We start from the raw sequence: 14,225 nt of genomic DNA on the forward strand, positions 1-14,225 counted from the left end.
TAAAAAACTATTTATTTATTTGAGATAGATTTTTATAGCCCTGGTTGTCCTGAAATTCACTATATAGACCAGGTTGGCCTTGAACTCAGATCTGTCTGCCTCTGCTTCCCAAATGCTGATGAAAGGCACGAACCACCACTCCAAGCATTCTGTTTTTAGGTGTGTGGCTGTTTTGCCTGCATGTATGTATGCATGTATCATACATACATGTTTCCGTGCTTAGTGCTCAAGGAGGCCAGAAGAGAGAGGGTATTGCATTTCCTGGAACTTCTGTTAACGGATGTTTTTGAGCTACCTTCTGGATACTGGGAATCAAACCTGGGTCCTTTGGAACAGTAACCAGTGCTCTTAATCTTTGACCCATTTTTCCAGTTTCTGTAGAAGTTTTTGGGTTTTTCAAAAACTGGAGAATCTGACACATAGGAAAATTGATGGGGCCAGAGTGCTGAATGAGCGAGTGTGTTACTTAAATGCTATAGGAAGAGAAGACAGCTGTACAGAATAGTCCATAAGTTCACAGATGTAAAGCATCTAGTGGACATTCTTGTCATTTTTAACCTTTATTTTTCTAAGGTCAAATAGGAGTAGTTACTTATTTTCCTTTTCATTGAGATATAATTAAAATGTACAATTAGGAGAGTTATATATACTCCTATATAACCTTCACCCTAAACAAGATATAGACCATTTTTTAGCCTCTTAAAAAGGTGCCTGGTGTCCTTTTCCAACCCATCCTGTGCTCTTACAGTGGTTGACACTTGTTAATAAAAATTAGTGTAGCCTGCAAAAAAGTATATGGGACAACATGTACTTTTTAGTGTGTATAAGGCCTCTTATTTCAATAATATACTTTTGTTTTGTTTTTGAGACAGTCTCTATGTGCAGCTCTGGTTGTCCTAGAACTTGCTTTATCGACCAGGCTGGCCTCATTTGCTAGAGATCTGCCTGCTTCCTGAGTGCTGAGATGTTTAAAGACTAAACATAATGTTTGCACTTGTTGTGCTAATTAGTAGTTCATTTACTTTTCTTCAGTTATTTGAACTATAATTCGACATATGATTAGTCTGTTTGAAGCATACAGTTCAGTGATTATATTGTGCCTCTATTGCCATAGACACAGTCCTTCCTCATCCTGTTATTACTTCCTTCTGTGGACCCTCAACAAACTATACATTACTAATTTAACTTTATAGATTGACCTGTTCTGGAGTTTGGTTTTTGTGAAGGGTTTCACACTATATAGCAGTCACAGCCTTGAATTCACTGTGTAGCTCAGATTTGTCTCAAATTCATGTCAGTGCCTCATGATGCACCTTCACAGTGCTAGGATTACAGATATGAGCCGCCCCCACCTCACTTAGTGCTTTTTTATTTTTACCCATTCCGTTGCTGGTAAATCATTGGGTTGTAAATAAGACTGCTTTAAATATTTCTTTGCAATGCGTTTTTGTTTTTTTTTTGGGGGGGACAGGGTTTGTCTGTATAGCTGTCCGAGATTCCCTTTGTGGGTCAGGCTGGCCATGAACTCACTTTTGTAGGATTTTTTGCGTTTTGTTTTGATGATGGAGACTGAGTGTAGGGCTTGACACATTTACATTCTAACAGCTACTCTCCAGCTTCACCGTTGTTATGTATTAACTGTATTGATTGTATGTCTTCTTCACATATCAAGCTTTTTGATGGTAGAGACTTTTTTCTGTCTTAGCATTGTTTTACTTGAAAATACATCTGACATATAATGAGTGTTCAGTAAGTATTTGTTCCATAGATAGTTTTTGAATGGCTAGAAATCAATGGCTCAATCCTTCTTAGGCAGAAATTCAGATGACTTTAAACTGTAAGCGTCATAGAAGACTAGAGACTTACCTACGGTGCTTATTATTAAGTCTCGGTTCATGAACAGTAGGGCTATTATTTAAATCCAGGCAAGTTCTGACTTTTTGACCTCAGTGTCTGAATTCCTAAACATTAAGTTTTGACCTTGTGCCAGAACTAGAAACAATTAGAAAACATTTACCTTGGAAAAGTACATTAACATATGCTGTAAACCCATAGCACATAAAGAATAAACCAGATCTTACAGATTACTCAGATCTCAACTATTTTCAATTAAGCGCTACGTGAAATTGTTCTGCCTTCAATTACTAAACCTATTCTAGCTTTTTTCCTCCAAAAGTAAATTCTACTAAAACCATATTTCTTTGTCCTTCTAGTTTTTCTGTAGTCATTTAAAAAATTTTTTTTAATGTGTTTGTGTTTTGCCTACATGTATGAATGTATATCACATAAGTGCCTGGTGCATAGGGAGGTAAAAGTTGAGTTTCAGATCCTCTATAACCAGGGTTATAGATAGTTGTGAGCCAACAAATGAGTGCTAGAAACTGAAACTGGGTTTTCCCTGAGAACAGCAAACACTCTTACCTGCTGAGCCATCTCTCTGGCTCCCATTCTATTTAAAATGAAGGTAGCTATGACTTTTCAGAATTAAGGCATTGAAAAACCTGGCTAGAACTCAACAGGTTTTAGCAGTAGTTTATCTTGGTCTACTCTCATATTGGAAGGGCCGTGGAACCAAACCTGATGCCATAGAACTAATATTGCACTGGGTAGACTAAGATAGGTTTGAGATTTCAAGGCAAGCCTGAGCTACACGTTACACCTTGCCTTACAAACAGAAGTACTGTGAATTATTGAAAGAAAAAAATCCTGGTTGAAACACAAAGCTTTGCAACTGAGAGCACATCAGTCAATAATAATTCAGTTTGCTTTAGAGCTTATTATAACATTCTCCTTTAGAAGACATATAAATTAGGTTACCCTTTTGTTTTCTAGTAATGGCTTACATAAAAACAAACAGATTGGAACCAAGCTCAGAAGCCCCTGCATTTGCCCTAAGGCAAGTGGCATGGATGAAAGTTAACAGAGAGGACATATTAGGGGATATGTAATAGGCAGGGAGAGTTATGTTTTTATCTTTCTCAATTAAAGTTTCATTTCATAGTTAAAAAGTCAAAACATTCAAAAAGATTTTCATTCAAAAATATTTTAAGTTTATAAAGCCAGTTTTTGTTGAGCTGTTGTAGACTATACCCTGGGATTAGCAGGTGCATTGGTAGAAAGAAAGAGTAGAGAAACATTTTGCTATCAGAAATATTTCAGAAGGAAGAAAGAGTAGAGATAACATCTTGAGAAATGTAGGCAGGCACTTAACCACAGATCTGATCCCACATAAAAACAGTTGCCAAAAAAAAAAAGTCAGTTGTGTTTAAAGGATTAAGATGTTAGCTCTTTAGTGTAAAGTGCAGGCAGGTATCTGAACTACTGTGGCTTGTTTTTTTTTTTGTTGTTGTTGTTTTGTTGTTTTGTTTTTTTAATTTTAATTTTTTAAAAATTCTTATAAGGATCATCTTGTTTAGGCCTATCCTAAGGAGATTACTATAGTAAGTAGTTGCTTTATTATTGATCTTGATTATGACTATCATAATCAATACTATAGATACTATAGATTGGGATGATAGGCTATAGGGATAATATATACCACATGTAATTCTGTGCCTATGCAAGTTGCAGCACTCCACAGATGTCAAGATAGAATCATGGTCCTGAATTCATATCTTTCCCTGTGAAATTTTTAGGCTTCTGGTTGAATTCCAGATGAACCCAAGTAATCCTTGCTACATAGAACCAGTTCCTCATAGAAGCTGGGCCCGGTGGCACACGCCTTTGATCCCAGAACTCAGGAAGCAGAGGCATATGGATACCTGTGAGTTTGAAGCCAGTCTGGTCTACAAAGAGAGTTCCAATGCAGCCAGGGCTCTATAAAGAGACCCTGTCACAAAAACTGGGCGGGGAAAAAAAAGAGGCTTTGAGCAAAACTATGTTTTTTGTTTGTTTTGAGATGGGGTCTCTTTATTACGTAGCTCTTGCTATTCTGGAACTTACTATGTAAACTAGGCTCGCCTCAAACTCACAGAGATCTGCTTGCCTCTGCTTTCCAAGTGCTGGGATTAATGGCAGGCACCACCACATTCAGCTGTATTTTTTATTTTTAAAAAAATCTGTTGCTATTGGGTAGTATAAGATGGCAGCAGTTTCACATATAGAAATAAGTACTGTTGTTAACATTCTGTACATAAATTTGAGAGAGTAAGCAGAAGAGCAAGGGGTGAATGTAAAGAATGGATGGATAGCTGACTAGAAAGACTAGCAGTAATTTTACTAAAAATGAAAATCCATTTATATGTGCTATTTGTACTTTTAAACAAGCCACAATTTGTTTAAATTTAAGAGGCAAGGAAATTGAAGACATCGTTACCTTTTAGATAAATGTTGGTTTACAAGCATTTCTGTGGTTAACGTCTAAGAATATCAGAGTGTTTAAGGAAAAAAATTCTGAAGGAAAGATGTAAGTCACTGTGATTCTGTTTCTCTTTTTAAAGGAGATAACATTTTTCTTTTAAGATTTATTATTTTATGTGTGAGTGTTTTGCCTGTGTTTTATTTACTGTTCTATTGCTGTGAGGAGACACCATGACCAAAGCAACACTTAAAAAGAAAAGCATTTAATTAGGGACATGCTTACAGTTTTAGAGGGTTAGTCAAGGGTCATTGTGGCAGGAACAGAGAGGCATGTTGCTGGAGCAGTGGCCAAGAGCTTTATATCCTGATCTTCAGGCATCAGGTGCGTGTGCATGCACACACATACACACGCACACACAGAAAGAGAGAGATACAGAGACAGACAGATAGACACTGGACTTTTTGATGTAGGGTTTTAAAACCTCAAAGCCTATCCCCAGTGATGCCTCCTCCACCGAGGCCAAATCTCTTAATCTTCCCAAATAGTTCCACTAACAGATGATCAAGCATTCAAATATATGAGCCTATGGGCTCATGTGTATTCAAACGATCACAACCTGGTGTGTTCACTATGTTTATGTCCAGTACCTATTGGGTCAAAAGAGGACTCTGGCTCTTTTTTTAACTTTTATTTTGGGCACTTCTCTTGCTGTTTAGCCTAGGCTGAGTTCAATGTAGTGCTCTTGCCTTAGCTCCCTTAATGCTGGGATTTCAGGGGTGCTACACCATACGCAGGTAACTGGTATTTTTACTTTAAAACTTTGTATTTATTTATTTATTTTGACATAAAGGGAATTGAGCCTATATCATGGTACATAGTAAGCAAATGATGTACTACTTACTAAGCTATGTCCCAGCCCAACTTTCAGTTTTAGACAATGACTGCTTGTTCTTAAAAAATGGGGTTAGCATTCAGATGTTTCTTTTTAGTACTTCTCCCTTGACTTAACTGAGTTTGTAAGTTACTTTAGTCCTAATTCTTACACTTCTGTAAAATTGACTATTAAGTGTACTCAGTGCAAAATAAGTTGTCCTGACATTCTGTAGTAAACAATGACTGAAACATCTGTTGAGTTAAAGGTGGGGAGAGCAGTGACTAGTAGTGTGGCTACTAGAAAGGGTCCTCACGATTGCTGATGGTGGGGCTTACACACTTTCAGCTTTTCTTGCTCTGGAAAAGAAGATGTGGGGCGTTGCCTAACTCTGGAAGACTTTTGTTGAAATAATTACTAGATGTGAGTCTTTACCCAAATGGAAAGCATAACAGGCAGACTAGGAATATTTGGAGGGAGGGTGTGTTGAGACAGGGTCTCACTGTGTGGGTCACGTTGGCCTCAAAGTCATAGAAATCCACTTGCTTTTGCCCAGTAAGGGCTTAAAGACATGTATCACCACGCTTGGCAAGACCAGTACTATTTACTAGGAATGTGCAGCTCATGTCCTCTAACACTCTTAGAAATTTGTTATCTTGGGGGCGGGGGGGGGCTGAAGAGTTGGCTCACCTCTTAAAAGCACTTCTACTCTTGTACCCACATGGTGGCTCACAACTGTTTATCTTCTGACCCCTTTGGGCACCCCACACACGGTACATGTACATACATACAGAAAAAACACTTGCACATAAAATAAAATAATCTTTAAAAAAGTTTGCCATCTTTTAATAGTGATCAGTGATGCTAAGAGATCTTGCAAGAAGTTTTCAGATCTTTACATTTTATAAAAAGTTTTTGTCACTTTTGTGTACAGCATTATTAAAGATTCTTTGTGGTTTTATTTTGTTCTCTCATCTTTGACACTGCCAGTGTCCTTTTTCTAAACATCATGTCATTATTATGTCAGAGCCCTTCATTTGGATTCTCATAATCTTCATGATAAAAACTAAGCTTTCAGGAATGTTTTAGTTAATTGTTTACTATTTAACTTAATTTATCTGCATGTCTCAGTAATCGGCATAATAGTAGCTAGCATTTATACAGCATTTAAATGCACTAACCTAGACAGTTCTCATAATTGCTTGCAATTCTGTAAGTAGATTTGTGCTTTCATTTTTCTACCTTTGTACATTCTATACTCTTTTGCTGTATAGTAAATGAATTTTTAAACTTTTGAAAGCAAAGGGATTGCTATTCTATTAGAACATATTCTATTAGGACAAGGAAGTGAACAAGCAACTTAGAATTGCAAAAGTCCAGTAAACACAAATACAATATTATCTTAATTTCAATTGAGGAATTTGAAACTGTTTTGCTGGCTAATTTGAAGCATCAAAGGGGCCTTCTTAAACGTGCCCCCACTGGTCGAGGCTGGAAAATTTCAGATATGTAAAGAAAATTATTGCAGTAGATATTAGATCATATCAGATGAATAAAATCCAGTGTTCATAATGACATTTTTTAGATTTATTTATTTTATGTGTATGAGTGTGTTGTCTGCATATATGTATGTTATCACATGTGTGATGCCTTAGGAGGCCAGAAAAAGGTATTGGATCTCCTGGAACTAGAGTTATCAGTGGTTTGTGAGCCACCATGTGGATGCTGAACATAGCTATGTCCTCTTAAGAGCAGCAAGTGCTCTTAGCCATTGAGCCATCTCTTCAGTCCCTATTAGATTTTATTTAAGATACACTCTGCAGTTGTGTGCATATATGGGAGTGTGTGTTCTTGAGTATAGATACCCATGAGGACAGAAGAGGGAATGAGATCCCCTGGAGCAGAGTTATATATAGGTGGTTATGAGCCCTCTGAAATGGGTGCTGAAAGAGTACATGTCCTTAGCCACTGAGCCATCGCTCTGCTCTCTACTTTCCATCTCACAAATGACACCTTAAAAAGCAGGGACTAGAGATGATATGGCAGGATACTTGGCATTGAACTTGTGGTCTTCCTGACTCATTCTCTGGATTGCTGGGTTATATATCTGTGCCTCAGTGCCCAACTATCATGTGCTTCTTGATTTTGTGAAATAGGCTAAAGCACTGTTTTAAACTATATTCTAATCTAAAAACTTTAGCCCAAATTTAATTTTAAAAGTGTAACAGTAGGCAAACCATGTAAAACTATAGAAATGCTTGAGATTAGAAGTCTTTAGATTTTGGAATATTTACATAGACTTCTAATGATTGAGTTCTGTATTCCTGATCTGAAGAGCTTCCAAATCTAAAATCTTCTGAGGACCATGTTAGAGCAAAAGTGTTTGGTGACTTCAGACCTTAACTTGAAGTGGAGACTCTTGTGAGGACCTTCGCTTTTACTGTGAGTGAAGTTGTCAGCATTGGAAGGTTTTTTATTGGCAGAGTAATATGATGAGATCTACTTGAGTTTTAGCAGACTAAACAGCTGACATTTTGAAAAATAGGGCAAAAGTCTGGGGATTGGGAATAGGAGCCAGGGGTATTAGCGTAGATCCATGGTAAGTTCTTCATTGTGTTTCACCAGGTTGTAAGAGGTAAAGGTTGCTCCATTCATGTAGTCATAGAAAGAGGAAAAGTGTTTAGACTGAATGTACTGGCTAGTTGAGGGTTGTGGACACAACAGTTTCCCTAGAGAATAATATGGAGAAGACTTTAAAGCTTTTTGCTTAAGCAATTGGATTTCAGAGTTGTCATTCACTAATTTAAGGAGATCAGTTAGGAGTATCTGCCATCTGCTTTCTTACTGTATTTAAGAAGCAAGGATCTGGAGATAGTGTCCCTTCACTGACAGGCTCACATTGACTAGTAACCAGGCACGTTTTCACTGTATCACCCAAGGTTGTTCTTGGTTTATTTGTAGGGAGTTTTTGTTTTGATGGTTTTTTTCTGTTTACTCTCGGTGTGTATAACATGCACTCTGTTGTTTATTCCACCTAAATGTTCAAGCCTCATGAAAACCTTATAAAATAAGTATATTATTATCATCATACCTGTCTTACATGAAGCATAAAGGAATAAGGAACCTACTCAGGGTCCTACATATAGAAGAAGTAGAGCTCAGAGTCAAACCCATATTGTTTGGTTTCAGGAATCAGGTCATGAACCATCATGCAGTGGGCCTTTCCTTTTCTTTCTCTCATCCAAGCTTAACTTAAGCCTGACTCTGCTTAGCTCCCAAGATCAGATACATTTTGTTTTCCTTGTTTTTCATTTTCTGTGATTTCATTACAGTAAAAAATAGAGTGGGAAATCTGGCATGGACCCAAAGCTAATTCCAGGTCTTCATCTATACACAGAGATTGTTATGTGTAATATGCATTTTAGTAGCTTTAAAATTTGTTACTTGAGCTTAGTATGGTGGCACATTCCTGAACTCCCAGAACCTGGAGGAGGCTAAAGCAGTGGGATCATTGAGTTTGAGGTCAGCCTGGGTTATTGTAGAAAGACTCTCCCTGAAAAACCAGAAGGAACAGAAAAATTTATTTTCATAATATAAAAAAATCAGTAGTAGGTTACAAATGCTAATAAAAGCTATAGAGATGGTATCTGTTTGTTTATTTTTATTTTATTTATTTTTTTATTTTGGGCTACACAAGGTTTCTTTGTGTAGCCCGGCTGTCCTGGAACTCACTATGTAGATCAGGCTGGTCTCAAACTCAGAGATCCACCTGCCTCTGCCTAGGTAGTGCTAGGATTAAAGGCATGCGCACCACTACCATTACTGTATTTGTCTTTTGTAAATTGTTTTTTCCTGTTTTGCCTTCTCATTCTCTCATGGTAGTTTTTTGCTTTTATTATTTTATTATGTATTTGTTTGTTTATTTTTGGAGAGGGAGAGCATTGAGATCAGAGGATAGACTCCAGGAGTCTGTTTTCTCTTTCTATTTTATGGGTCCTCCTGAGCCATCTGGTTTGCTCAATTTGATTTTTAACTTAATTATTTTAAGTAATGTAAATTGTATGTATTTGTGGTATATAACATACTGTCTTGATGGATATATATATATATATTGGAATGGCTTAGAGGTTAATAAGTGTGAAATCTGGGCTGGAAATGTAACTCAGTAGAACACTTGACTATATGCACACAATCACTTAAAAGGAAAGAATAGTATCTTATATGCTTGATTATACAGCTCACTTACACAATAGCATTTTACATATGATTGTATGTATCATAGTATTTTTAAGTGTTTACACATATTACAGAGCAAAAAGCTATCCTCCCCTACAGAGATAGTTTGAGGTAAGCTTGGAATATATGGCCCTAACTCAAACAAACAAAAGAATTAAGGGAAGATCAGTAGTAGGAGGTTAGATAATGAAATATATTTGGATAAATCCACATAACTTAGCAAGTAGATGCTTTACAAATAACCAATGGATAATATAAAAAAAAAAAAAAGTAACACCAGTCAGGGATTTTTTGGTACCTCAGATAGATCTGGATAATAGGTATCTTGTTTAACTTTTAAAATCAAGATACAGAATAAAACTGCAGCTCTTTGTTCTGGAAATTTTATTGCATATAAATAAATTCTTGTGTACCCCATTTAAGATATGTAATAGAATAGAGTCTGGGACTATAGCTCAGTGATAGAACCCTTCAGTATCCCCAGTAGGGTCTTGTGTTTGGAGCTCAGTTTGGCCTGAAACTGTTCATCCTCTTGCCCCTGCAATCCTTGCATGTACTGTGAGAAGTGTTCTCCCTGTGACAACTTTTGATCTGTTGTTCATTAATACGGTTCTTTGGTGTATTTGAGAATGTTGTATAGATAGTATATATATAGTATTATTCTATATGTAACTGCTTGAAATTATTAATTGGTTCTATCCATATTTTATTCTTGATTCTTTGAAAATTAATGTGTAAATCACCAATTGGACTATTTCCAGTTGCACAATTCAGTGGCTTTTAGTATATTGGCAGTGATGCACAGCTACCACCACTGTCTGCTTGGAAGGTGTTTCTCTCATCCCAGAAGATACTGGGTATTTGTTTACAGTTGTTACCATTCTCATTTCCTAGCACCTACCAGCTTCCTTTTTGTTTGTGGATTTGCCTGTTTTGGATGTTACAAATGGGACAGTGCTGATATCCTGTCTGCCGTGTCTGGCTTCTCTGTGTTTTAGAAGTTTGTCCAGGCTGGGTTATGTTTCACTACTTCCTTTGTGTGATTGGGCATCTTAGGTTACCACAACAAAACAGCACAGACAGGGTGGTTTCAAGGACAGGTATTTATTTCCACACAGTTCTAAGATCATAGTTCAGCAGAGTTAGTTCCTGCTGGGGGCTCTTTCTATTTCCTCATTGTTATTACACATAGCTTTTCCTTTGTATGGCAGAGAGAACAAGATTGATACATCTGTGCGCTTTGTCTGGTATCTATCCTAATGACTTAGATTCTATTGGTGTAGGGCCTCGTCTTTATGACTTAATTTTCATTGCTCCTTTAGAGTTTCCATCTCCAAATAGCCAGAATGAAAATAGGGTTTTTACAAATGGGTGGTGGTGGTACATTTAGTCTTTAAAAATCACTTTTTTAAAAAAAAAAAATCTGAATAACATTTTATTGTGAGGTTATCTTTTTTTAAGATTTATTTATTTATTTATACAGTATTCTGCCTGCATGTGTGCCTGCAGGCAAGAGGGCACCAGATGTCATTATAGATAGTTATGAGCCACCATGTGGTTGCTGGGAATTGAACTCAGGACCTTTGGAAGAATAACTAGTGCTCTTAACCTCTGAGCCATCTCTCCAGCCCCCTGTGAGGTTATCTTTTATCTGATAGACATCTTTTATTTGATAGACATTTTGATTATTGGAATAATATTTCTGTGAACAGTCATGTAGAATTTTTATTTGTTTTTCTCTTGAATGTATACCTCAGTGTAGAATACTGGATCATATGGTAATATTAAGTTTCACTTTTGAAAAATGTAACTTTTTACATTTATTTGTACAGGTGGGATGTGGGGTGATTGGACATGTATGGGTCAAGTGCCACTGTGGATATGTAAAGGTCAGAGGTCACCATGGAAATCAGTTCTTTCCACCATGTGGGTTCCAGAATCAAACTCAACAGCAAGCTCTTTTACTTACTGAGCCATCTTATGCCCTGTATGTATTCATACATACAATGAAAACACATTTCCATTATATCCTTATTCTTCTCACACCCTTCCTCCTTCCCTCCTCTTCAGTATGCTCTCCCCCCAATTTAATGCCCTTTAAAAAATTATTTTATTTATATATAGGCTCATGTGTCTGTGAGTATATGCCACCTGTGTGTGGGTGCCCACAGAGGTCAAGAGGGTGTTGAATCCCCTGGAACTAGAGTTATAGGTGGGTTGTTGTGAGCTGCCCAACACTGGCTGCTTCACTCAGTTGATGGTTTCCTTAGTTGTACAGAACCTTTTGAGTTTGGAGGTCCAATTATTGGCCTTATTTCCTAAGCAGTCATATTTGGAAAGTGCTTACCTATGCTTTTTTTTTTTTTTTTTTTTTTTTTTTTTTTTTGAGACAGGGTTTCACTGTGTAGCTTTAGCTGACTTGGAACTTACTATGTACATCAGGCTGGCTTTGAACTCACATTGACCCACTTTGCTCAGCTCCCCAAGTGCTGGGATTAAAGGTGTGTGCCACCTGCCACAATGTCTGTGTTTTGAATGTATTCCCTACTCTTTCCTTGAGCAGTTTCAGCTCTTATGTTGAGGTTCTTGATACATCTATGGTTGATTTTTGTGAGAATGAGAGAGGAAGATCTACTTTTATTCTACATTTAGAGACCTGATTTTCCAGCACCATTTGTTGAAGGTTCTGTCTTTTCTCCATTTTATATGTTTTGACATCTGAAGGCATTCTTATTTAAGCTACTTTATTAGGGTTCTTATATCTCTCGTTCCCTTCTCCATCCCAATCCGTTTTAATGCCCCAACACAAAGTAGGAGAGACTGACAGTAGGGAGAGGGGACTTCAAGAACTTTGTTTTTTTTATTTGTTTGTTTTAAGACAGGGTTTCTATGTGTGGCTTTGGCTCTCTTGGACTCTCTTCTTAGACCAGACTGGTCTTGAACTCACATCGATCCACCTGCCTCTGCCTCCCCAGTACTGGGACTACAGGCTTTCTCTACCACGCCCAGCTTGATTTTGAGATTTTGAGATCTTTTTAGACTGTTTCTACTGATTAGGGGTGTTGAGTTCCTTGGGGTAACGCCAATCTTTATGTTAGGATATCTCCAGTTTTTACTTATTGTCTATTTTCTCATATTCACTTGACAAACCAGCAATAGCAGCAGCAGCAGCAGCAGGAACCAGTAAGAGGAGCAGCCATGCCTCCTTTCTTGGGACTCTGGTCTTTTTATACCCTCTCTAGAGTCCCCCAAATTAAACTATCTTCAGCTTGCAGAACCACATCCTTAAAGAGCATGCAGGAGGCAAATAGTCCACTGCTGTGGGCAGTTTGAAGCAGCCATTTCCTATACCTGAGACTGAAACAAAAACATGTTTACATAACATTACTGTTTTTTTAATTTAATTTTATTTTATTAATTACACTTTATACTTTATTCACTTTGTATCCCCCCCATAAGCCCCTTCTTCCTCCCCTCCCAATTCCACCCTCTCTCCCCCTTCTTCACACATGCCCCTCCCCAAGTCTACTGATAGGGGAGGTCCTCCTCTCCTTCCTTCTGATCTTAGTCTATCATATCACATCAGGAGTGGCTGCATTGTCATCTTCTGTGGCCTGGCAAGGCTGCTCCCCCCTCAGGGGGAGGTGATCAAAGAGTAGGCCAATCAGATTATGTGAGAGGCAGTCCCTCTTCCCATTACCATGTAACCCACTTAGACACTAAACTGCCATGGGCTATATCTGTGCAGGGGTTCTAGGTTATCTCCATGCCTGGTACTTGGTTGGAGTATGAGTCTCTGAGAAGACCCCTGTGTTCAAATTTTCTGGTTCTGTTGCTCTCCTTTTTTAAGACACCAGAATTTTCACTACAGGCATTCTTGTCAAAATTCAGGTAGCTTTGGGCTTAGTGGTTAAGAGTCCTTACTGCTTGAATAGAGGGCCTAAGTTTTGTTCTCAGCACCCACAGCAGATGGTTTTCAGTTGCCAGTAACTCCACTTCCTTGGGATCAGATACATTCTCGCCTCCATGGCCTTGTTCACATGTGGTGCACATATATTCACATAGACACACACGTAATGAATTTCCTGATTTTCACTTCTGTTATAATGGCTCCCTTTTCGTATCTAATTTTATTAATTTGGTCTTGCTTCTCTTTCTTTTGGCTAGTTTGGCTAATAGTTTGTCTTTACAAAGAAACTAGAAAATGGCTCAGTGGGTAAAAGCACTGTAGAGGTCCAGGGTTTGGTTCCCAGTAACCATATGGTGACTTGCAACCATCAGTGGGAACCAGTTCCTTCTGACATCCAGGGCACTGGGCATCCTCATGGTACATATATATATATATATACATGAGGTAGATAAATCTTAAAAAAATAAAAACAGAAAAAAAGAGCCAACTTTGTTTTGTCTATAGACTTAGTACTGCTTTCTTTGATTTCCACAGGGTTTGGTGTGTTGTAGTCTTGTTTTTGTTTGCTTCTTGGAATATTTTTATTTCATTTCTTCAGACTGATTCATTGTTCAATAGTATGTTGTTTATTCTCCTTGAGTTTTGTGCATATTATGTCCATTGTATTTCTTGCTGTTGATTTGTTGTATTATTCTGTTGTGATCAAATAGAATACAAGGAATTATTTCTGTTTCCCTGCATTTGTTAAGACCTACTTTGTGCCCTAAAATAATGATCTGTTTTCCTTGACTACTAAGAAAAATGTCTATTCTGCAGTACTTGGAGGTAATGTTCTGTAGGTCTGAACTCCCATTTGATTTATGATGTCAGTTAATTCTTTAGATATTTCTCAGTTTCTTTTTTTATTG

The 14,225-nt window shown here is 37.5% G+C and overlaps 1 protein-coding gene across 14 annotated transcripts in view; it reads left to right on the plus strand.

Annotated features, from left to right (window-relative positions):
• The window catches only part of Lcor (ligand dependent nuclear receptor corepressor), a 115,800-nt gene that overhangs the window by 13,624 nt on the left and 87,951 nt on the right, over nucleotides 1-14,225 (plus strand). The gene's annotated exons all lie outside the window — the stretch shown is intronic.

Source organism: Meriones unguiculatus, chromosome 1 (genome assembly GCF_030254825.1).
Source record: "Meriones unguiculatus strain TT.TT164.6M chromosome 1, Bangor_MerUng_6.1, whole genome shotgun sequence".
NCBI classification, from domain to species: Eukaryota; Metazoa; Chordata; class Mammalia; order Rodentia; family Muridae; genus Meriones; species Meriones unguiculatus.